Below are 24,000 nucleotides of genomic sequence, written 5' to 3' on the forward strand. Positions count from 1 at the left end.
TACAGTGGAAAAGTGAAAGTGTTAAAATCATCTGAGGGAACAACACAAGGTGACCAAAGAGCCATGGCTATGTACGCCCTGGGCCTATCAGTCCTCCAAAATGAAATCGCGTACGCAAAAACACGGGTGAAACAGTTGGCTTATGCGGATGACCTCTCAGGTGCTGGTAAAATCTCAGACTTAAAAGGGTGGTGGGACACTGTGAACACCGCCGGCCCTGAGATAGGATACATCCCTAACGCCACCAAGTCTGTCCTTATTGTCAAACCTGAACATTATGACCATGCCGCAGAAACTTTTAGAGGAAGTGGCGTCATTGTGACAAAGACGGTGCAGGATCGCAGTGGATGGTATAAAGAAGAAGTAAGATGGAGACGGGAGACAGAATGGGTGAAGGAAATAATGAAGGAAGGTCTGCCATTGCCAAGAGACAGCAGCACGCTGCCGCCTATCAGCGTACACCCACGGCATCCAACATCGGTGGACGTTCCTGATGCGCACCATCCCCGGCATCAGTCCACTCCTCCGACCACTGGAAAATGCCATCAAGAATGTATTCTTACCGGCGCTGGTGAAACTTCATACTTTGGGGGAGGAGGAGAGGGCTATGCTAGCACTTCCTCCAAGACTGGGTGGAATGGGGATCACCAACCCTGAGAAGCTGGCTGATAAAGAGAAAGTTGGAAAGTTTCGTTTAGTCGGCGCAACATCTGTGGTCATATGCCGGAGAGAGACAGAAGGGGAAGGAATTATAGGAGAAGGGAACAGATCCCAGGAGACGGGACACAACCCCCGATTAATACCTGGTACCAATTCACTGTTGGGTGGACAGGGGCGTAGGGTATCGGAAAAGCCATCCAAATTTTTCCACTCCGCCCGGGAATCGAACCCGGGCTCTCTCGGTTGTAAGCCGAGCGTGCTAACCACTGCACCACGAAGCCCCGCTGATAAGGAGAACCAAAACTCCATCAGCCTTACCAGATCCCTCACCAACAGGATCATCGCTCAGGAGGCAGGCGGCGAAATAGATTAAAGTGAAATAAGTGATATTAAAAGAAGAATCTCACAAGAAAGACAACAGGCCCAAAAGGACGAGCTGGACCGTCTAACACACAACCTGTCCGCAGAAATGTGCAGAAAAATCCAAACAGCACAGGAGGCAGGCGCCTCTAACTGGCTAACGTCATTACCAATCAGAGCAAAAGGCTTCAGCCTCAACAAACAAGAATTTGTCGACGCCGTTGCTCTGAGATATGGCTGGCCGATTGAGGGGCTGCCTGATCTCTGTGCATGTGGATCACCGAATGATGTCACTCACACCATGACATGCAAGAAGGGAGGCTTCGTCTGTATCCGACACGATGAGGTGAGGGATCTGACAGCCAGCATGCTCGGGGAGGTATGCCAAGACGTCACTACCGAGCCGGCACTGCTCCCCCTGGACGGCGAACACCTTAGATACGGGACGGTCAATACTTCACATGAGGCACGGGTTGATGTAAGTGCCCGGGGATTCTGGGTGCGCGGACAGCGGGCATTCATGGACATCCGCATATTCGACCCGATGGCTGCCTGGGAAGGGAAAAGTGTAGGTATTCAAGGAAGATGAACTATGGGTACCTAGGATTCGGAAGGGTCAGGAAACTCACACTACTGAAAGCCGGGAATCGAACCCGGGGCTTCATAAGTCAGAGTAGTATACTAACTGAGTCACTAATAAGCTAAAAGGTCACCGTGCCAGCGCCACCTCTGCAACACTACCTGACACCCTAGCCGCATACTGTGGATATGAAGGAAATGTAGCTCTGTTCATGAGAACATAAGAAGAACATAAGAACATAGGAGTCTGCAAGAGGCCGGTAGGCCTGTACGAGGCAGCTCCTCTGAACCTAAGCTCCCGCGTAGCTCCCGTGTATCTAACCCCGCCGGTCGGTCCCAACCCGTTAGTGGAAGATGAATTGTGTGTACTTAGGGAAGGTAAAGTGTGGATACCTGGTGAAGGTAAACTGTAGGTACGTGAGAAAGATGAACTTTTAATACCTGGAGAAGATATACTGTCGACGCCTGTGAAAGATGAAATGTAGGTAAAATGTGTGTAACTATGGGCGGGATTTTGTAGGTAGTACCTGCATGGCTATGGCGGCCTGTAGTAACCCGGGCATCACCGCGGGTTGCGTGTGGCTGCTGAGTCAAACATCTTCCCCGTCCTGCAAGAACAAGATGAGGGAGGTCAGTACCGAGGCAGTTTAGTGCTCAGTAAACCAACCATCTGAGTGATGAATGCAAGATGTCAAGATTAAGATGAAAAACACAGAGAGAAGAAAAAAAAAGACATGTAACACACTTCTGCGTATATTAAGAGGGACAAAGAAGACCAAGAATACTAAGACAACAGCAGTAACACGGAGGAGACAACATTGCAGAGCGATTAAAGATACATGATAATACACACACACACACACACACACACACACACACACACACACACACATATATACCGTAGCTCAATCGGTTAGAGCGCTGCGCTGCCAGGCTTCACGGCCTGACAGACGGCGGTTCGAGCCCTGCTCAGGTCGGAATCTTTCCGCTGACAAGGAGTGGTTACTGTCCCCCCTTGAGGTTGGGGGATGGGGTGTGTGGTGTGTGAGGTCCTGGCAGTACCCAGAGATCGACTATAATGAGCATGAGCTTGCTCTTGTCGGGAGGGTTCTTTTTGGCGATTGTGCGTCCAACTCGTGAACAGGCCGTGGTGAGTACACATCAGAGCGTAGTGGATACCCCTTCTGCCTGACATCCGGCAGGCTGAGGTTGGACTCTCATTCTGACCATTAAAAATTATCTGCTCAACAGTACCAATAAGTATGTTCTCTGACCTCAATGGTGAGTTCTTTCCGGGAGGATACCGGCTTATGATCACGAGTTTAGCATGTGCATAGACCGTGAGTGAATGACATGCACTCACTTACTCATTCACACACACACACACACACACACACACACACACACACACACACACACACACACATACACACACAACACAATCAAAACAAAAGCAAACAAGATAAACGAAAACAAACAAGGGGAAAAATAAACTAGACAAGAATATAATCAAGATGATTTCATGCCAGGCTTCTGTATGTCAGCTCACTCCCTCCCTCCTCTCTCCCGCCCGTCACGCCCCTCTCCTCCCCTCCCGCCCAGGCTCCTGAGAAATTAATTAGGCGTCCCAGAGATCTTCTTAGTAATCTGGAGATGCTTTTCTCTCTCTGTTTTGCTTCGCGTGTCAACACTCGTGTTATTACGAGGCGGAGTGCACATTTCTGGCACAGGGAGGGGGGTAGGGAGAGAGAGAGAGAGAGAGAGAGAGAGAGAGAGAGAGAGAGAGAGAGAGAGAGAGAGAGAGAGAGAGATAGTTACCTCACCAAAAGACGGAAACATGGATCCAAATACTATCAACCTCCTCCTCCTCTTCCCTGTCATCGTTTATTTATTATTATGCCCCCCCCCCCTTCTCACCCCTCGTCCACTCATCGCCCCTCCCTTCCCCAATTCCTCCCGACCACCTCCACCTCCCGACCACCTCCGCCTCCCGACCACCACTTCCACATTGACCCTGCCTAAAAGATTAATTCTATACCCGTTTATCACACACACACACACACACACACACACACACACACTGGAGAGTGTCGAAGACATTAAAAAGAAAGAAAAAAAGACAAAACAAACACAGAGAAAGAATTAAGCGATTTTAAACCTCAAGAGGACGATGTCACAGAGAGAGAGAGAGAGAGAGAGAGAGAGAGAGAGAGAGAGAGAGAGAGAGAGAGAGAGAGAGAGAGAGAGAGAGTGTGTGTGTGTGTGTGTGTGTGTGTGTGTGTGTGTGTGTGTGTGTGTGTGTGTGCAGAGAGAGGGTGATGGATCGTGGGTGATGGAAGGGGGGGAGGGGAGGAGGAGGGGAAGAAAGAGGGGGAGAGATGGAGGAAGGACAATAATGGAGAGAGAAACGTGGGCTGAGGAGTGAAGAACGAAGACAAGCTGAGAGGAGGAGGAGGAGGAGGAGGAGGGGCGTGTAAGGTCAAGTGAGCTGACAACAGCCTTGCTAAGGTCATTAAATCGTGTGAAGGTCGAGAGCGTATGCGAAGTTGGCGGTAGTCCACTAGGAGGAGGAGGAGGAGGAGGAGGAGGAGGACTAGGGTTAAAGTTTTCTGTCTATGTGTGTATGTGTATGTGTGTATGTGTGTGTGTGTGTGTGTGTGTGTGTGTGTGTGTGAGAGAGAGAGAGAGAGAGAGAGAGAGAGAGAGAGAGAGAGAGAGAGGTAATAGGTGCAAGGTTACTGGACGATGATCCATTCACCTGAAGAGAACAGGTGAACACCCTCACCCACACCTCTCTCTCTCTCTCTCTCTCTCTCTGTGTGTGTGTGTGTGTGTGTGTGTGTGTGTGTGTGTGTGTGTGTGTGTGTGTGTGTGTATATATATATATATATATATATATATATATATATATATATATATATATATATATATATATATATATATATACATATATGACAACAGAAAGCTGTTCCATTCTTCTGTGCTGAACATGCGTGGTCTGTCCTGAACTCAAAATCTCTTCAGGAAACTTCTTATCTCATGCTAAATCAGCTTCCTTGAGGTTTTGTGTTCTGTATCGCCTCTACCATATTCTTTCCCCCTCCCTGATGTTATCAGTATATACAGGGGCCTTGTCCGCCCACATGGATCATGCATCTCATAAGTGGGCGGGTTCCCCACATACAGCTCTTTGGACATAGTCAAAGTTTTTTCGTCAAAACTTTTCTCCTCTTACTGAGTCTTTTATCTCTTTAATTCCGCCGCCATGTTGCATCTCTTTCTATCTTCTACCGCTATTTTCATGGTGACTGCTCTTCCTAACTGCTAACTTCATGCCATCCCCCCCCTCCATCGGACCCGCTCCATACGGCCGTCTACTCTGGCTTATTGCTGTACTATGCGTATCCCAAATGCAAGAGTTATAGAACACTTTCATTCTTCCATCCCTATCGATAGTAACCTTTAGAACAGTCTTAATTTGTATTTCCTCTTGCCTGCGACTTGACCTCTTTCAAGAGAGGAGTGCCAAGGCACCTCTTCTCCAAATAAATGACTTTTTTTTTTCACGTGCCAGCCTATGGCGCCGATAGGCTTTCTTGAGAGTCCTGGTTGGTGGTCGGCCCCAGCCCGTCATAGCGCAGGCAAGTCTTTTATAGTGGCGCCATCTTTTCTTGGCTCATGCTGCCCCCCGGAACTACTTGATTTACTTGGACGGTTTCCTCTAGAGTCCGGGTTGACGGGTGGTCTTCAGGACAGCATGTGGGTAGTCTTAGGTCACTCGGCGGTGACTGAAAAATCCCAGGTGGTAGCGTGGGGATTCGAACCCGCGTCCTCCAGCACGCGGTGACTGTGAGGCCCGCACGCTAACCACTGCTTGCTGTTATTGGAGCAGCGCCTAGCGGGCTTTTTTTCTTGCTTTTTTTTAATTGCACATTGCATTTAATTGCACACACACACACACACACACACACACACACACACACACACACACACACACACACACACACACACACACACTTTACTACTGTTTCAAGTGCCGATCATTATATGCTGTCATATCAACCGATTATTAAACATTACCATGATTTTCTTCACGACAATCTATATATAAACCTACTTTCAACCTTTCTCTTTTTAGTTCCCCGATCATTCTTCGTAGGTTCAACTAGCCACCTGCCCATCCATGTCTGACACGAGGCAAACATCTGCTATTTGGATGGATCTGACCTCAGGGGGCAGGATCAGAGCGGAGCTTCAACAGGGCTCAATGGGCAGGTCGGAGGTGATCTGAGATGAAATGACCCTCGACATTCTCAGCGATACTGTTGATATACCTCTCCTTTTCTGTCCTCAGGAGAGCCCAGTCCTACACGTCAGAGATCTACATTGGCCCCGATTTCAGGCCAGCCTGGCATCGCAACTCTTCTCAATATTGTCCATCGCCTTACCCGGGGCAATACCACTCCTTGATCTCGGGCGTTCTCCAATGCACTCATTTGCAGCTTGGAGAGTTTCACGTTTGAAGGTATCCTACATATCCGCAGGGTACTCAAGGATGCTGAGAACATTGAACTGCTATAAGATTGTCACTGCATGCTCATGGCCGCATCCAAGTCTTTCAACCTCTCGAGATGAAACACTGTATGGTGACTGAACTGATATGAAGCTTGGGCGTTGTAAGAGCAAGTCTACGATCAGTTGCAAAGAACTCAGCCCTCCGGAAAAGCCTGCGGTTCTGAAGGATGCTCCGACAAGTACATCAAGGATGTGGTCAGTCCCTTTCGCTACCCCTCCGGCATTATTATACTGAGTCAAGCGGTGCAGCTCTGTCTCTGAGGACAATAACGTGCAATTCTCAACCTCCTGGATCTCGCGAAATTATGAGGAAATAGCTGTTGGTGTTCTTGGTATCAAAGCCACAGGATTCAACACACAACTCATAGTAGAGACAAAAGACTTTGACCAGGCAGGGTGTCAGCGTGGTCCATAAGCCTTCTGAGGGTTTAGGCATAGTATAGTGGGAGGGGGGGGATGAGTGAGTTACGAGTATGCCCGGAATCGTCGAGAGTAGAGATTTCAGCAAAAGTCTGGGCGAAAAGTTCAACTTTTGAAAAAAATGTGACAGCTGTAGTGCCGTCAGGGTTAGGGGGAGGTGAAACAGATAAAGAAATTAAGCTGGAGACCATTTTGGCTAGATGTCATATGTCACGAGAATAAGGGATTAGCAAGATTTTAAAAATTCTTATTGATAAAATAATTTTTGGTGAGTCGAAAAACTGGTTTGGCTTGATTCCGGGCAAAAACATATAGGTGTGATTATTAAAAGTTAGAGGGTTCAAGTGCCTTTCGTGAACTGCCTCTCTATCAAATAGCACAAGCGTTACTGGACCAGGGCTTTTTAGCATGAAGAGTAAAGAAAGCACGAGGACTTTCTGTCTCCATCCCAACGCGCTGGGCACAAAACGAGGAGTCTCTGACCTGGAAGCACTCATCATTTTACGGGAAAATAGAATAGTATATTATCATGTCTTTCCACCGAAATGAAACATAAAGCCAGAAGCAACCACTTCCTCGGTGGGTCCAGAGGCTATACAGGAACAATAGGAAAGAATACAGAAATAGCTTTGTGATCAGAGGAGCCCAGCGGAGGGTAAAAGTGAACAGAGGTTTAACGTTTACTGGTTAAAAAAAAAAAAAAAACTAGAATGTCAAGAAAGGAATGGTAAGGGCAAAACAGGATGAGGAAATGAGAAGAAAGTAGAAGAGGGCTGGAGGGGAAGGGGGGTGGAGGGAAGAGGAGGATGAAGTAAGGAAGAGAAGGAGAGGACAAAACAGATGGGACGGAGAGGGGAAGGAAACGGGAAGGAGAAAGGGGAAAAAGACAAAGGGAAAGGGAAGGGGAACAAACAAGTAAAGGAGGAATAGCGGGGAATAAGGAGGAAAACAGATTGGAGGGAGAGTGGAAAGGAAGCAGGGAGGGAAATAGAATGGGGGTGGAGATGGAATGGAGAGAGGGAGATGATTAGGGATGGAAAGGACGACAGAGGGAAGGAGGGAGGCAGATGAAAAGTGAGATAAGGAAAGGGAGAGGAATGGGTGAGAGGGAAGGAAGTGAGGAGGGGAAGGAGAAGAGGAAGGAGGGGAAGAAGAGAGAGGAGAGGAGGAGGGGAGGGAAGAGGGGAAGAGAGAGAGGAAGGAGAGAGAGAGAGAGAGAGAGAGAGAGAGAGAGAGAGAGAGAGAGAGAGAGAGAGAGAGAGAGAGAGAGAGAGAGAGAGAGAGAGAGAGAGAGAGAGAGAGAGAATGAAGGAAGGAAAATGAAGAGGGAAGAGAAGATAGGGTAAAAGAATGGAGGATTGGAGAGTTACGTAATGAAAAAAAAGAGAAAAGGAAACTAAGAAAAGTAAAGAAGGGGCGGGAAGAGGGAAGGAAAGGAAGGAGAGGGGAGGAAGGGAGGGAGGGAGGGAAAGGGAGGAAGGACAGGAGAAGCGATTGGTTGAAAGAAGGAACGAAAAGAAAAGATGGTAAAAAACATGGAAACATGGACGAGAAGGCAGCAGAGCCTGTTGGCGCAATCGAGGCTGCCTTCTTTTGTGATTAAATCGAATCCTCAGCCACTTGAGTGACCCACGGGAAAATCTAACCATTTTTGTAAGTACGCGGGTTACGTTTAGTTCAGCCCTGATGCCGCTAAATGACGAGCAACGCGATGCTTAAAGGAATTGATTATTTTCACACGAACTACTCTTAGGCCCCTTCACATGAGCGGTTTCTGCCGCTGCGGCACGTGCCGGACGGCTTAGCTTTACATTGACTCCTATGGGTGCGTTCACACGAAGCCGGAGCGGCAGGACTGCCGCTCCGGCAGTCGCACCCTGCCGGACTGCCAGCAAGACCGCAGCGGCAGAAATGCCGCACAGCGGTTTCGGTGGTCATGTGTTGCTATGGGCGCGTTCACACATCCGGTGTTTGCCGCGTGCGGCGAGGGATAGTTGTCTGTCAACACTGCAATTCTCTCTCTCTCTCTCTCTCTCTCTCTCTCTCTCTCTCTCTCTCTCTCTCTCTCTCTCTCTCTCTCTCTCTCTCTCTCGCTGCGCGTGGCCTCGGTGCTCAGCTCCTTCTCATTGGCTTTCAGGCCTGTGGTGCGAGAGAACCCTTCACTCCGGGACACAGGGCAGGTAAGGCAACCGGGTCACCACAGTTTGTCTTCCCCAGGTTTCGGACAAGGAACATAAACATCTGGGTGTTATGCCAGCAAAGAGCCCAGCCCGAGATTCGAGCCCGGGAGCGCAGATTCATAGCGTCACAAAAAAACAAAGCGAGCAGCAGAGGAAAAATAAGTGCAGGAAAAATTAGAGTTGGAAAATTACCAAAACTGAGTATTTATCCAGAAGCGGGGAAAGAGGAGGAGGAGGAGGAGGAGGAGGAGGAGGAGGTAGAGCAACACCTTAAATATGAGGTCAACATACAGAAGAAAGATTACGATCCTTCCCTCCATCTCTTCCCTCCTCCCTTACCCTTCCACTGACCCCTTTCCTTCCATCCCTGCCCTTCCATTGCCTCCCTTCCCTCCTCCCTTACCCTTCCACTGACCCCTTTCCTTCCATCCCTGCCCTTCCATTGCCTCCCTTCCTTCCATCCCTGCCCTTCCATTGCCTCCTTCCTCCCTCCCCTTCCACTGACCTCCTTCCTCCATCCCGGCCCGTCCATTGCCTCCCTTCCCTCCTCCCTTACCCTTCCACTGACCCCTTTCCTTCCATCCCTGCCCTTCCATTGCCTCCCTTCCCTCCATCCCTGCCCTTCCATTGCCTCCCTTCCTTCCATCCCTGCCCTTCCATTGCCTCCCTTCCTTCCATCCCTCCTCCCATACCCTTCCATTGCCACCTTTCCTTCCATCCCTGCCCTTCCATTGCCTCCCTTCCTTCCATCCCTGCCCTTCCATTGCCTCCCTTCCTTCCATCCCTGCCCTTCCATTGCCTCCCTTCCTTCCATCCCTGCCCTTCCATTGCCTCCCTTCCTTCCATCCCTGCCCTTCCATTGCCTCCCTTCCTTCCATCCCTGCCCTTCCATTGCCTCCCTTCCCTCCTCCCTTACCCTTCCACTGACCCCTTTCCTTCCATCCCTGCCCTTCCATTGCCTCCCTTCCCTCCATCCCTGCCCTTCCATTGCCTCCCTTCCCTCCATCCCTGCCCTTCCATTGCCTCCCTTCCCTCCACCCTTCCCCTTCCATTGCCTCCCTTCCTTCCATCCCTGCCCTTCCATTGCCTCCCTTCCCTCCATCCCTGCCCTTCCATTGCCTCCCTTCCCTCCATCCCTGCCCTTCCATTGCCTCCCTTCCTTCCATTCCTGCCCTTCCATTGCCTCCCTTCCTTCCATCCCTGCCCTTCCATTGCCTCCCTTCCTCCCATCCCTGCCCTTCCATTTCCTCCCTTCCTTCCATCCCTGCCCTTCCATTGCCTCCCTTCCCTCCATCCCTGCCCTTCCATTGCCTCCCTTCCTTCCATCCCTGCCCTTCCATTGCCTCCCTTCCTTCCATCCCTGCCCTTCCATTGCCTCCCTTCCTTCCATCCCTGCCCTTCCATTGCCTCCCTTCCCTCCATCCCTGCCCTTCCCTCCATCCCTGCCCTTCCATTGCCTCCCTTCCTTCCATCCCTGCCCTTCCATTGCCTCCTTCCTCCATCCCTGCCCCTTCCATTTCCTCCTTCCTCCATCCCTGCCCTTCCATTGCCTCCCTTCCCTCCATCCCTGCCCTTCCATTGCCTCCCTTCCTCCATCCCTGCCTTCCATTGCCTCCCTTCCCTCCATCCCTGCCCTTCCCTCCATCCCTGCCCTTCCATTTCCTCCCTTCCCTCCATCCCTGCCCTTCCATTGCCTCCCTTCCCTCCATCCCTGCCCTTCCATTGCCTCCCTTCCCTCCATCCCTGCCCTTCCATTGCCTCCCTTCCCTCCATCCCTGCCCTTCCATTGCCTCCCTTCCCTCCATCCCTGCCCTTCCATTGCCTCCCTTTCTCCCATCCCTGCCCTTCCATTGCCTCCCTTCCCGCTTCCCCCTTCCATTGCCTCCCTTCCCTCCTCCCCCTTCCATTGCCTCCTTTCCCCTTCCATTGCCTCCCTTCCATCCTCCCTTTCCCTTCCCTCCTCCCTTCCCCTTTCATTGCCTCCCTTCCCTCCACCCTTCCCCTTCATCCTAACAACACCGCGGGCTAGTATTCAGAAGTTTATGAAAAGATGCAAAATTATTAAAAAGATGCCTACATTGATTTTAGCTTTATGTAGTCTTTTTAGGCTTACTATTACTTGATTAGTCTGGAAGAGAATCATTTCTAAATATGCAGGAGCGGCGCCACGAACGAAAGCTTTGCGGCAACGAGCTCCATGCAGGAAGAACTCTTGGGAACTGACACTTCTGGAATTGTTAAGTGCGATATTTCACCAGGCGCCGAGATGACAAATGTTGAACTAAGGAAACTCGATGATATGATGATATTAAGGGTCACACTCTCAAACACTTCGGCGCCCAAGCACACATATTTGACACGGTTTTCGAAAGAGTTTTGGACATTTCAGTGGATAGTATAATGACCCTGATGGGATTCTGGGCCATATTCTTAAACGTTTCAGGGCTCACACACACACATTTGATAAGGCTTTCGTAGGAGTTGTGGGTGTTTCCATAGGTATATTTATGACCCTGGTGGTAATATGACAAAGCTCCTGTACCATGAACGTGAAAAAACACTCTTGGGAACCTTTCTAATAACCTTTGTGGCATTTGGAAAGATTTGTTGTGAGAGGAGGGAGCGTCTAAAGGCCGATCTCACAGTCGTTTCGTTTGTGTTGATCGTTACCAATGGCTGCGATCGCCGTATTTCCACGTAAAACTGGCCGATGGGGTAGTGGCGGCTGCGGGGTTAGCCTAGCCCCGCACCTTACCACACACTCTCAACACCTCTCGCTTCCTCTGCAGCTGCCACTACCCCATAGGCCAGTTTCACGTGGAAAACTATAGCGTCGATCGCCGCCATAGGTAACGATCAAAGAATACCACCTTCTGACCCTTCTACTGTACTTTGAACCTAAAAGGACACTCATTTTTACCCGACTGATCTCCTTTTTGGCCTTGGAAGTAGTTGATGTGTGAGGCGGAGGCGTCTGAGAACACCGACCTAATGAATACTGAACGCTGTCACGCAGAGGATGGGATGCATGACGCGTGTACCGCACCACATGAAGGGAGCAGAGCCGCCAGGACGATGTTCACCACGACGTGCTGCATCCCCAACACCTGGCTGAAAAAACTTAACAATACAGACCCCCACCACACCCCCTCACCCCACCCAACTCATCCACCATCACCTACCCCCCCCCCCCCACACCACACAACCCATCCACCCCCACCCCTCCACCCTCACACACACACACACACACACACACACACACACACACACACACACACACCTGGGAAAGATCTGGTTAATCTTCGCACTCCTACAAAAGTAATATCACTTATGAAGATGAAGTCCTCTAATTTCTATCTCTTACCCACAAAATGAATCGGAAACAATATTGCAGGTGAAAAATTCAACTTTAAAACACAAGCATTTAACTCAGTCCAGAAAATGCAAACACCGACCAGTCGGGTCAGTGGGCATCAATTTTCACCTTTTTTTTTTTCAAAGAAAGTTTCAGAAGAAATATCTAAAAAGTGAAACATGGTTTAAATGTTTATTGCTTGGGCTACATTTTGGGCAAGACAGAACATATTCTGAAATGATCACGCGGGACCACTCCGGCAAGAGACCCTTGCCCGTTAACCCCAAAGAAAGGGAGAAATGGGCAACTCACTGTTTTCTTCACCCCCTCTAATCAACAACAGTTGTAAAATTTAATTAAAAATATTTTTTATAGCTTATTCATGATACTAAATTGGCAGTGTAAGAATTATTCAATAACATCTACTTGTACTGGTGTGAAAAATAGAGAAAATGTAACATAAATGAGCTTCTTTGAATATTGAACTCGATTCTCATTGGAAAACTGTAAACACACCTGGTGACATGTTCTCAGTGTGATCATGTTAGTCATTTCGGAGTCCTGGAAACACAGTCTGTCCCTGGGCACCACAGGCTTGGCCCAACAAGACAATACAGTGAACTTTCGACTGAAAAATGTCCTCATTCCGTGCTTCCTCAATTCCTGACACATCACAATCGCGCCTAAAATATGGTTTTGTAAAGCTGTGAAGCTAAAGAGGATCATGGGGAGCTTCGGGGGGCAGCGTCAGCCAAGCAAGAATGGCACCACTATAAAACACCTGCCTCGCCACGGACGGGTTGGCGCCGACCACCAGCCCCTATCAAGAAGGCCTACAGGCGCTAAAGGCCAAGCGTAAAAAAAGATAAGGAAACTGCAAGTCGAAAATGGTGACAGCAGGTCTGACACAATTGTCCAAAGGAAAATTACCCAATTCCCCGAGTCTTGATATTGAAGCTTGTACTAAGAAGCTTTTAATTTTAGCAAAAAGTACTTAAGGATAGGTGTTATTAGTGGGCCAAATTACAGATTCGTTGCCGAGTGTGTGTGTGTTTATGTGTGTGTGTGTGTGTGTGTGTGTGTGTGTGTGTGTTTATGTGTGTGTGTGTGTCTCTCTCTCTCTCTCTCTCTCTCTCTCTCTCTCTCTCTCTCTCTCTCTCTCTCTCTCTCTCTCTCTCTCTCTCTCTCTCTCTCTCTCAAGTAAAATAACTAAAAAGGACAGCAATTTCGTCGTTGGAAAGACTAATAACCACGGTCAGACATTTTTAAAACAATCGAATTTCTCCAGATGCATCGTAATACCATAAATGTGATATATATAATTAGTTGCAAAAGTAGTCACACACTCATTCGAAAAACAAATCCATCTCGCTGACGTACTTGGTAACAAAGACAATAATAAAGAATACCACAGACTGACTAACTATTTTGATATTGTGAAAAAAGAAACTAACTACCAATGTTCTTTTTTTTTTTAATCAAGGGTATAGTTCCTTCCCCTTCTTCCTCCCTTCCCCCCCACCCTGCCCCCACTCCTCCTCCCTCCACTCTCCCTTGCCCCCTCTTAGGCCTCCCCATTTCACCTGTTTCTTCCGAGATTAGAGAAGAATTTAAGGAATGTTCCGTTTCCTCCTCCTTTCCTCCACTTCCCTCTCCTCCAGTCCTCCTCTTCATAGTCCTCTTATAAGTCTCGTTTTCTCGCCTGTCCTCCTCCCCTTGTTCTTCCCTTTTTCCACTGTTCCTGATTTTTTCCCCACCCCTTTTCTCCCCATCTGCTTCATTCCTATACTATCCACACCTCCCCTCCTCTTCCTCTCTTTATTTACTCAGCCTATCTCCACCTCTCTTTCCTCCATCTCTCGTCTTTAGCACCTCTTCCCTCCTCTTCTCTATATTTCAATTTATTACGCCTATCATATTATAACTTTTGTCATAATTGTTCATACAAATTGTTTTGAATACGGTTATGAATATGGTAATGACGCGTGTGACATCGGTACTGTATGGGAAAGTCAGGTAATAAACTGTGCACCTGAGAGGCAAACAGGTAAACTGACGAGCACACACACACACACACACACACACACACACACACACACACACACGTACAATCAGGGAACACAAATATCCAGATAGTTATCTTATATCAGGGATAACTAGGACATCAATATACATTATCGAGTAAAATAATCCTAAGGTTGCGTTTTTGTGAGGCAATGTAACAGTTTCACTTACTTGCTCCTCTGTATTTAAAAATGTTATTTGCTGTATGTTGAGGAAGATGAATGTGTCGACAGTGTCTTGTTGAATAAAGATGGTCATCATTTCTTCATAAACAACCATTGACTACTGAAGGCAAGCTGTTCACGTAGGGTCGTATTACAGACATATCGCAGCCCAAGAACACATATTTGACAAGGCTTTCGTAAGAGTTGTTGACTATTTTCTTTCTCTTGTATGAAATATATTTTTATTTGTTATCTTAATATTGAGAGAGTTTATTTCCATTAATCTAGTCAATAGCATTTTGAACGTCTAAATCGATTATAATAAATATATCATTTTTTCGTCCTTTCCTCCCTTCCTCCTCCTCCTTCTCACTCACTCCTTCCCTTTCCTCTACTTTCCTCCTCCTCCGCTCCTTTCTTCCACTCCACACCACAATCCCCAATCCTCCTCTGCCCTCTTCTTCCACATTTCTTTCCTCCACCGCCCCTCCTCCTTCCTTACATAATCCTCCGCTCCTTCCTTCCACTCCACACCACAATCCCCAATCCTCCTCTGCCCTCTTCTTCCACATTTCTTTCCTCCACCGCCCTTCCTCCTTCCTTACATCCTCCTCCGCTCCACCACTAGCCACATCCTTCTCCTTTTTTTTATCTTCTCCTTTCCTTCTAATTCCATTCCATTCTCTCTCCTCCTTCGTTCCCTCTTCTCTCTCCACTGCTCCTCTCCTCTCCATAACCCTCTTCTCTCTCCCCCCCCTCGCTCCCTCCCTACCTATTCTCTTATCTCTCTCCCTGCACCTAGTTTTGTAATCCTTTCTTCCCTCCCTTTATTTCTCTCTCTCCCTCCCTCCCTGATTTGCCATTTTTAGCTCTCGCACACCCGTCATCTTCATCTTCTTATTGTTATTATTATCATTAGTATCATCATCATTACCATTATCATTACTATTATCATTATTGTCATTTTCCAACATGATCAAGGCTAAAAAAAGCAACCACAATAATGCAATAATAATGATGATAATGACGATAATACTTATAATAATAATAATAATAATAATAATAATAATAATAATAATAATAATAATAATAATAATAATAATAATAATAATAATAATAATACCTAGTAATAATAAGAGCAAGCAGCGGATGATGAGGCTCAGCTTTTAAACATTACGTCATCTTGTGTGTGTGTGTGTGTGTGTGTGTGTGTGTGTGTGTGTGTGTGTGTGTGTGTGTGTGTGTGTGTGTGTGTGTGAGTGCAAATCGCCATGGCCTGGCCACGAACTGGACTCGTCATCGCCAGCAAGTACCCTCCCGACACTAGCAAGGGTCATTATAACTGATCTCTGCGTACTGCCGGGACACACCACACACCCCGCCCCCCTGGCTGAGAAGGAGACAATAACCGCTCCTTGTCAGAGGAAAATCTCTGCCTTAGCGGGGCTCGAACCTCCGCCTGCAAGGTCGCAGCCTGAAGGGCACAGCCTTAATCCACTGAGCTATCAGAGCGGTGTGTGTGTGTGTGTGTGTGTGTGTGTGTGTGTGTGTGTGTGTGTGTGTGTTACCAAGAGTCAGCTGTCATCGGGGCCACACCTCACACCTTCCATTTTTTTACCTGTCCAGGTGAACTCTGTGACCGTCCATGGCGTGGAGATTGACTACGATAACCCACCTGACGACAACCCATGACACAGGAGAGGAGGAGGAGGAGGAGGAGGAGGAGGAGGAGGAATTGGAGGAGGAAGAGGAGGAGGAAGTATGGGAAGAAGATAGCAGCCTTGTGATATGCCAACAGAAGGAAGAGAAATAATAAATAGAGGAAGAGGTAGACCTGGTAGAGGATGAGAAGGAAGAGATGAGGGAGGAGGAGGAGGAGCAGGAGGAGGAGGAGCAGGAGGAGGAGGAGAAGGAGGAGGAGGAGGAGGAGGAGGAGGCGTCTTTGTTTACCTTGAGTCGGATGATCTGACCTTCAATTTTTTTCTGACTTGTTCCTGCTGTTGTTTTCGTTGTTAGTGTTGTTGTTATATTTGTTGTTGGGGGTGAAAGAGCTACCGCAGCCTCCTACTCTTGTCTGGCTTCCGGCTGCTGTCACCTCTTGATCGTAGGCGGATACAGGGAAGGCAGTGGCTGAGTGGCCAGTGCGCGGGCACAACGTCCAGGAGGACGCAGGTTCGCGTCCCGCCCGCAGCTACGAACAAGCTGGCAGTGGTCTAAGACTACCCAGATACTGTCCTGAAGAACACTTTTCAACCCGGATTCTAATTCTCTCTAAAAGAGTATCAAAGATGAGTTCCCTGGGACAGTATGACCCATGCAAGATGGCGCCATTGTAAACACTTGCCTGCGCCATAACGGGATGGGGCCGACCGCCAGGCCCAACAAAAAAAGCCTACCGGCACCATAGGCGGAACAAACAAAAGAACCTATCGAGACGACAGTTTTTTTAAGTGCTGTTTAAAGTGCTGGTTGGCTCTTTTGAGGGACCTCTTGGACGACCCCAGCCCGTTAGGCGAAAATTATTTATAGTGGCTGCCGTGATGTGTGACTCTTGCCTGGCCCGTGCTGGCCACCGATGTTCCTCTTGACCGAAGTCGCTGAAGTTCGGGTATCCACCTAAACAGTCTGCTTGGTCCTTCCCGTGGCTATGTCATTACAGTTAGGCAAATCGTACCGGTCCAAGCTGTATTTCTTCCCCCTCAGCGCAGGTCACGCCGGGCTGCTTTACAGTCTGCCCGTCCTGCCGCAAGTGTACTCGAGAGTGTTCTCTGATCAGTCTCAGCCTGCTGCTCACCGCGGGACGGACCGACGGACGGGCGACCGCAGGGACAAACGGAAGGGCAAACGGACGGAGAGATGGACGGACGGACGGATGAACGAACGGACAGATGGATAGGTATCGAATGACATAAGGTTCAGGTTTCCACTTATGGCCAAACTGTTCACTATATACTTTCTACTCTAGCTCATCCCTACGCTATCCAAATCCCTTATGCAAGAGTTAACCAGCGAGTGGCTGAGTGGTCAGCGTGCAGGCGCAGCGTTCAGAAGGACGCAGGTTCGCGTCACGCCAGACGCTATAAAGTGGCAATTTTTTAGTCACCGCCGAGTGGCCTAAGACTACCCACATGCTGTCCTGAAGACCACCTATCAACCCGGACCCTAGATTCTCTCTAAAGGTGGATCAAAGTTGAACTCGGGGGGTAGGATTAGCCAAGGAAGATAGCGCCACAATAAACACTTAGCTGCGCCATAACGGGCTGGGGCCGATCACAAAGAAAGCCTACCGGCGCCAAACGCGAAATGTAAATAAATAAATAAAAATCCTTCTTTCATCTCTTCCGCTGGTAAACTCTGGAACAGTCTTCCTCTGTCCGTATTTTCTCCTGCCTGTGACTTGAACTCTTTCAAGAGGGGAGTATCAAGACTCCTCTCCACCTGAACTTGACCTCTCCTGTGGCCACTCGAAGTGCCTTCTTTTTGTTGGAACAGCGCTTTTTGGTCTTGTTTTAGTTGCCCTTGAGCTACTTCCATTGCTGCACACACACACACACAAACACACACACACACACACACACACACACACACACACACACACACACACCGTTCCGTAGCTCAATCGGTTACAGCGCTGAGCTGCCAGGCTTTACAGTCTGACAGGCGGAGGTTCGAGCCCCGTTCAAGCCGGAATTTTTCCGCTGCCAAGGAGTAGTAACTGTCCCCCCTTGAGCAAAGGAGATGGGTTGTGTGGTGTGTGAGGTCCTGGCAGTACCCATAGATCGACTATAATGAGCATGACCTTGCTCTTGTCGGGAGGGTACCTGCTGGCGATTGCGAGCCAATTCGTGATCAGACCGTGAACACACACACTCTCTCTCTCTCTCTCTCTCTCTCTCTCTCTCTCTCTCTCACACACACACACACACACACACACACACACACACACACACACACACACATACACACACACACATACACACACACACATACACACACGGGCGCGCGCCCGCTTTTTAACTTAGAAACATTTCGCTGTCCTTTTCTTTGACTTTTCATCCCCTATCCCCTCCATTTACTCCTTTCCCCTTTATATTTGTGGGTCTATTGCTTTAATGTCACCACTTATTTGTTGCTGTTGCCTTGACGCTGCTCATCTCATCCTGAAGTACTCTGAAATGGATTCGTCGTGTATTTCTTCGCGCCACTGAAGGGCGTGGCGGTGTGGGGAGTGTGTGGCGGCAGCGTATCGTCAGCCAAGCCTACCGGACACCTTTGCAGCTGGTGTTCATGTGTGACACGTCTATTACTTGCCACACCACGGGCTGCCATCCGATGAGTATGTCAAGGAGGTCCCAGGGGCCATTTTTCTGGGATAGGAAGCTGCGGCGAGGATGCTGATTTTTCCCTCTCTTTACATAATTGTTAGTTATCTGTCCCCGCTTCACGTCCTCACGTGCTTCACGTCCTCGTCTAAGCGGCAGCAAGCCAGCTGATATTTGTAACACGAGCGAGGAGTGTTGAAAACTGTACGTGAGCCCGTGGTCTGTGGGCTGCTTGGGTCCTGCCAGCGGTGTGACAGGGCGGCAGTCTTCCCGCCTTGGAGACGTGCCTCGACGTCCTCACGGACAGGGAAAGAGAAGATGACCGACAAGATGCAGCAGCAATCACGGCAAGACGCTGCTCGCTAGGCTGCGGGTATTCGGTGCTAGTCACCTGTTGCTTGGGCCAACCTGTGTCCACCCGTCGGGGTTCACACACCAGGCCAGTCTTGGTGCACGCCGGAAATTTACAGCTGGCTGTGTCCTGTCACGCGGTACCCGAATGCACCACCGACGTGTGCATCGTCAAGTGTGTCTGAGACCGTTGTTGGCTTCAGGAGGGCGTCCGGGAGGCTCGTTGGAGTCCTCGACTTCACGGGATTCCAGCAAAGCTGACCCGACGCCTGTCCTTCACCTCAGAGTGAGTGTGTGGGGAGGAGCATTAGGGGGGAGCGTGTCCAGCTTCCTGAATGTGTTGCGGAGTGAGGCAGCGGCGGCCTTGCTGCAGCCCATCCCAACACGTGGACGAGCTGAATATGGGGAAGTGATCGATCAGCGTCATTCCGCAGCGTGTATCAGTACCATCAGGGTCACCGACCTTTTTGTAGCGGCCGACACCCATCTTGGGAGGGTCGCTGTAGGCCGAGGAGGTGCCTCTTGAGGCGCCGCGTGGGGCTGGGCGGCCAGCGGGACGTGTGCCTCACTAGGCCAGGACCACGGCGCCGTGTGAGGATGGCAGGGCAGGCTGCTGGTGAGCCAGGACAGTGATGCCGCGTGTGGCTTCGAGTGGCGAGGACACAGAGGTTTCGGGGAGTTTCACATACCTCGGCAGCGTGGCGGTACATAACAATGATAAATCCGATTAGGTAGTCAACGCCACCTGGCCTGGAATGGCAGGGTGGCGTGGCCTCGCCCACGAGTGTGCGGCGCAGAGGAGGCCGTGTGGAGGGACGAGGAGGCCGGTGGTCAGGTGCCTTGTGCAGCCGCCCCCAGCCCCCCGTTACAGGGCGGCCCGGAGATGGAGTGGCTAATAAAACACATTACTGCTACAACCCCGAACACGCACCTCAAGTACTAACGGGACAGTCCCAGGCCGCCCCTTATTGGTAGTCGATTCCTGCTTTTATTCAAGGCTAACCCACGGCCTTGCGCGTACGCACGCACGCACACACACACACACACACACACACACACACACACACACGCACGCACACACACACTAAACACGGCAGCAGCAGCAGCCTTCTAGTACCGTAATTTATACATCAGTGAACTTTCTCTACACACACACACACACACACACACACACACACACACACACACACTCACACACACACACACACACACACAACCGGTTTTACCTTTACCTTCTTAACCGGTACAGATGAGGCTGCAGGTAAGATTATCATATATATTTTGGGACACATCAAGAAGGACCGGGTTATATTGGGACCAGGTGAAAGGAGGGGAGGGGAGGAAAGGGGAAAATATGGGGTGAGGAAGTAGAAAGGTGAAACGGTACAACGAGAGAAGTGAAGGGAGGAGAACTAGTGGAGGGAGAAGGGAGAAAGGAGAATAGCGAGTGTGGGGGAAGTTGTAGAGAGGGAAGAAGGAAGAGGAAGAAATAAGGAAGTAAGGGGGCCCAGAAGGACAGGGGGAGCAGGGGAGAAGAGGGGAGGACTGGGAGGGTGAAAGGGTGAAGGTATGGAATGGGGAGGCAAAAGAGGAGGAAGTCTGAGGAAGAGGTGAAGGAGGAAGAGGAAGATGGATGAAGGGGGGAGGAGAGAGGAAGGGGATGTGATACGCTATTGGGGGCCAGAGGAAGGGAAGGGAAGGAAAGGGAAGAACAGGGGAAGTGGAGGGGAAGGGAAGAGCAAGGGGAGTGGAGGGGAAGGGAAGGGCAGGGGGAGTGGAGGGGAAGGGAAGGGTAGGGACGGGAAGGAAGGAAGGAAGGGAAGGAAGGAAGGAAGAACAGGGGAAGTGGAGGGGAAGGGAAGGGCAGGGGAGTGGAGGGAAGGAAGGGCAGGGGGAGTGGAGGGAAGGGAAGGGAAGGGAAGGGAAGGGAAGGGAAGGAAAGGGAAGAACATGGGTAGTGTAGGGGACGGGAAGGGCAGGGTGAGTGGAGGGAAGGGCAGGGACGGAAGGGAAGGGAAGGGAAGGGAAGAACAGGGGAGTGGAGGGAAGGGAAGGGCAGGGGAGTGGAGGGGACGGGAAGGGCAGGGGGAGTGGAGGGGAAGGGAAGGGCAGGGACGGGAAGGGAAGGGAAGGGAAGGGAAGGAAAGGGAAGAACAGGGGGAGTGGAGGGGAAGGGAAGGGCAGGGGGAGTGGAGGGGAAGGGAAGGGCAGGGGGAGTGGAGGGGAAGGGGAGGGAAGGGAGGGTTGATAAGGTCAATGTCCGAACCCTGACTAAATTTATGACCTTGTTGTTATTATTGTGGTTGTTGTTGTTGTTGTTGGTAGTGGTGGCGGTGGTGGTTGTGATAGCAGTGGTGGTGGTGTTGTTGCTGTTTTTGATAATATTTTGCTCTCTCTCTCTCTCTCTCTCTCTCTCTCTCTCTCTCTCTCTCTCTCTCTCTCTCTCTCTCTCTCTCTCTCTCTCTCTCTCTCTCTCTCTCTCTCTCTCTCTCTCAACATGCAGGCAATAATAATTTATGAAACCATCTATGAATTTGAAATTAACGAATGAATGATTTAAAACAAAGAATAAATAAAAGAAAGTGAGGTAAAGAAAAATCATGAATGAACAAACACCAAAGTAATTATAATAATCTACTAATATTAATGATAATTACAATAATACATAAACTGCTGCTATTACTTCTACTGCTATCACTCCTGCCAGGGATGTGATCGGGTCTTTAAAGAAATCTGAAATTATTATTACTGAGTCGGCGCCCACGAGGCATTCCTGTTCTAAATAACGTTAAGAAAAAGAAACGTTTATTCTCTGCCAACAGTCTCAATCCTTAATACCTGGCCCATTCATCGTGACACCACGAGCCTCAGTAATCCTTCCGTAATTACAAGTCAATTAAAACGAGTGGGTGAAAAAAGCATTCATTGACATTTTGCATCTCTGTTACCGAACACATGTCCAGAAGGCGTGTGTGCTGGGAGGGATTCCCGCGGAGGTGAATGTCCTTGCCTGGCTGGAGAACTACTGCGAGTCTTTTGGTTACTGAGTTACAGAATGTTCACTTAATTGGAATAGCGGTTGAGGTGAAGAAGTCAAGGTCTGCTGCAGACTGTGCCTTATTAAGCTTTGCCTAAATCGGAGGCAAGGATTCCATATGACACAACCCAAAAGGCGGGACTGCCGTGCGTCACTCAAGCAGTGCTCGCATGGCGACGATCAGATAAAAACACAGCGCTGACATAATATATTGCAGACACAATATATTGCAGACACAATATATTGCAGACAGACACAATATAATGCAGACACAATATACTGCAGACACAATATATTGCAGACACAATATGCAGACACAATACTGCAGACACAATATACTGCAGACACAATATACTGCAGACACAATATACTGCAGACACAATATACTGCAGACACAATATACTGCAGACACAATATATTGCAGACACAATATATTGCAGACACAATATACTGCAGACACAATATATTGCAGACACAATATACTGCAGACACAATATATTGCAGACACAATATATTGCAGACACAATATATTGCAGACACAATATACTGCAGACACAATATACTGCAGACACAATATATTGCAGACACAATATACTGCAGACACAATATATTGCAGACACAATATACTGCAGACACAATATACTGCAGACACAATATATTGCAGACACAATATATTGCAGACACAATATATTGCAGACACAATATACTGCAGACACAATATACTGCAGACACAATATATTGCAGACACAATATATTGCAGACACAATATATTGCAGACACAATATATTGCAGACACAATATACTGCAGACACAATATATTGCAGACACAATATATTGCAGACACAATATATTGCAGACACAATATATTGCAGACACAATATACTGCAGACACAATATATTGCAGACACAATATATTGCAGACACAATATATTGCAGACACAATATATTGCAGACACAATATTGCAGACACAATATATTGCAGACACAATATATTGCAGACACAATATATTGCAGACACAATATATTGCAGACACAATATATTGCAGACACAATATATTGCAGACACAATATATTGCAGACACAATATACTGCAGACACAATATATTGCAGACACAATATTGCAGACACAATATATTGCAGACACAATATATTGCAGACACAATATATTGCAGACACAATATATTGCAGACACAATATATTGCAGACACAATATATTGCAGACACAATATATTGCAGACACAATATATTGCAGACACAATATATTGCAGACACAATATATTGCAGACACAATATACTGCAGACACAATATATTGCAGACACATACTGCAGACACAATATATTGCAGACACAATATACTGCAGACAATATACTGACACAATATATTGCAGACACAATATACTGCAGACACAATATACTGCAGACACAATATACTGCAGACACAATATACTGCAGACACAATATACTGCAGACACAATATATTGCAGACACAATATACTGCAGACACAATATACTGCAGACACAATATATTGCAGACACAATATACTGCAGACACAATATATTGCAGACACAATATACTGCAGACACAATATATTGCAGACACAATATATTGCAGACACAATATATTGCAGACACAATATATTGCAGACACAATATATTGCAGACACAATATACTGCAGACACAATATATTGCAGACACAATATATTGCAGACACAATATATTGCAGACACAATATATTGCAGACAATATATGCAGACACAATATATTGCAGACACAATATATTGCAGACACAATATTGCAGACACAATATATTGCAGACACAATATATTGCAGACACAATATTGCAGACACAATATATTGCAGACACAATATATGCAGACACAATATATGCAGACACAATATATTGCAGACACAATATATTGCAGACACAATATA

The 24,000-nt window shown here is 48.3% G+C and overlaps 1 long non-coding RNA gene and 1 other non-coding gene across 2 annotated transcripts in view; both read right to left on the reverse strand.

Annotated features, from left to right (window-relative positions):
* Positions 1–24,000, reverse strand: part of LOC126985866 (uncharacterized) — a 64,224-nt gene that overhangs the window by 21,441 nt on the left and 18,783 nt on the right. Inside the window, exon 2 of the long non-coding RNA XR_007739102.1 lies at positions 2,127–2,207. This is a non-coding gene — a long non-coding RNA (uncharacterized LOC126985866). The remainder of the gene's footprint in view (positions 1–2,126; positions 2,208–24,000) is intronic.
* On the reverse strand, positions 868–941 carry Trnav-uac (transfer RNA valine (anticodon UAC)). Its single transcript has one exon. It is a non-coding gene; the product is annotated as a tRNA-Val (tRNA).

Source organism: Eriocheir sinensis, chromosome 60 (assembly GCF_024679095.1).
Source record: "Eriocheir sinensis breed Jianghai 21 chromosome 60, ASM2467909v1, whole genome shotgun sequence".
Classification (NCBI taxonomy): Eukaryota; Metazoa; Arthropoda; class Malacostraca; order Decapoda; family Varunidae; genus Eriocheir; species Eriocheir sinensis.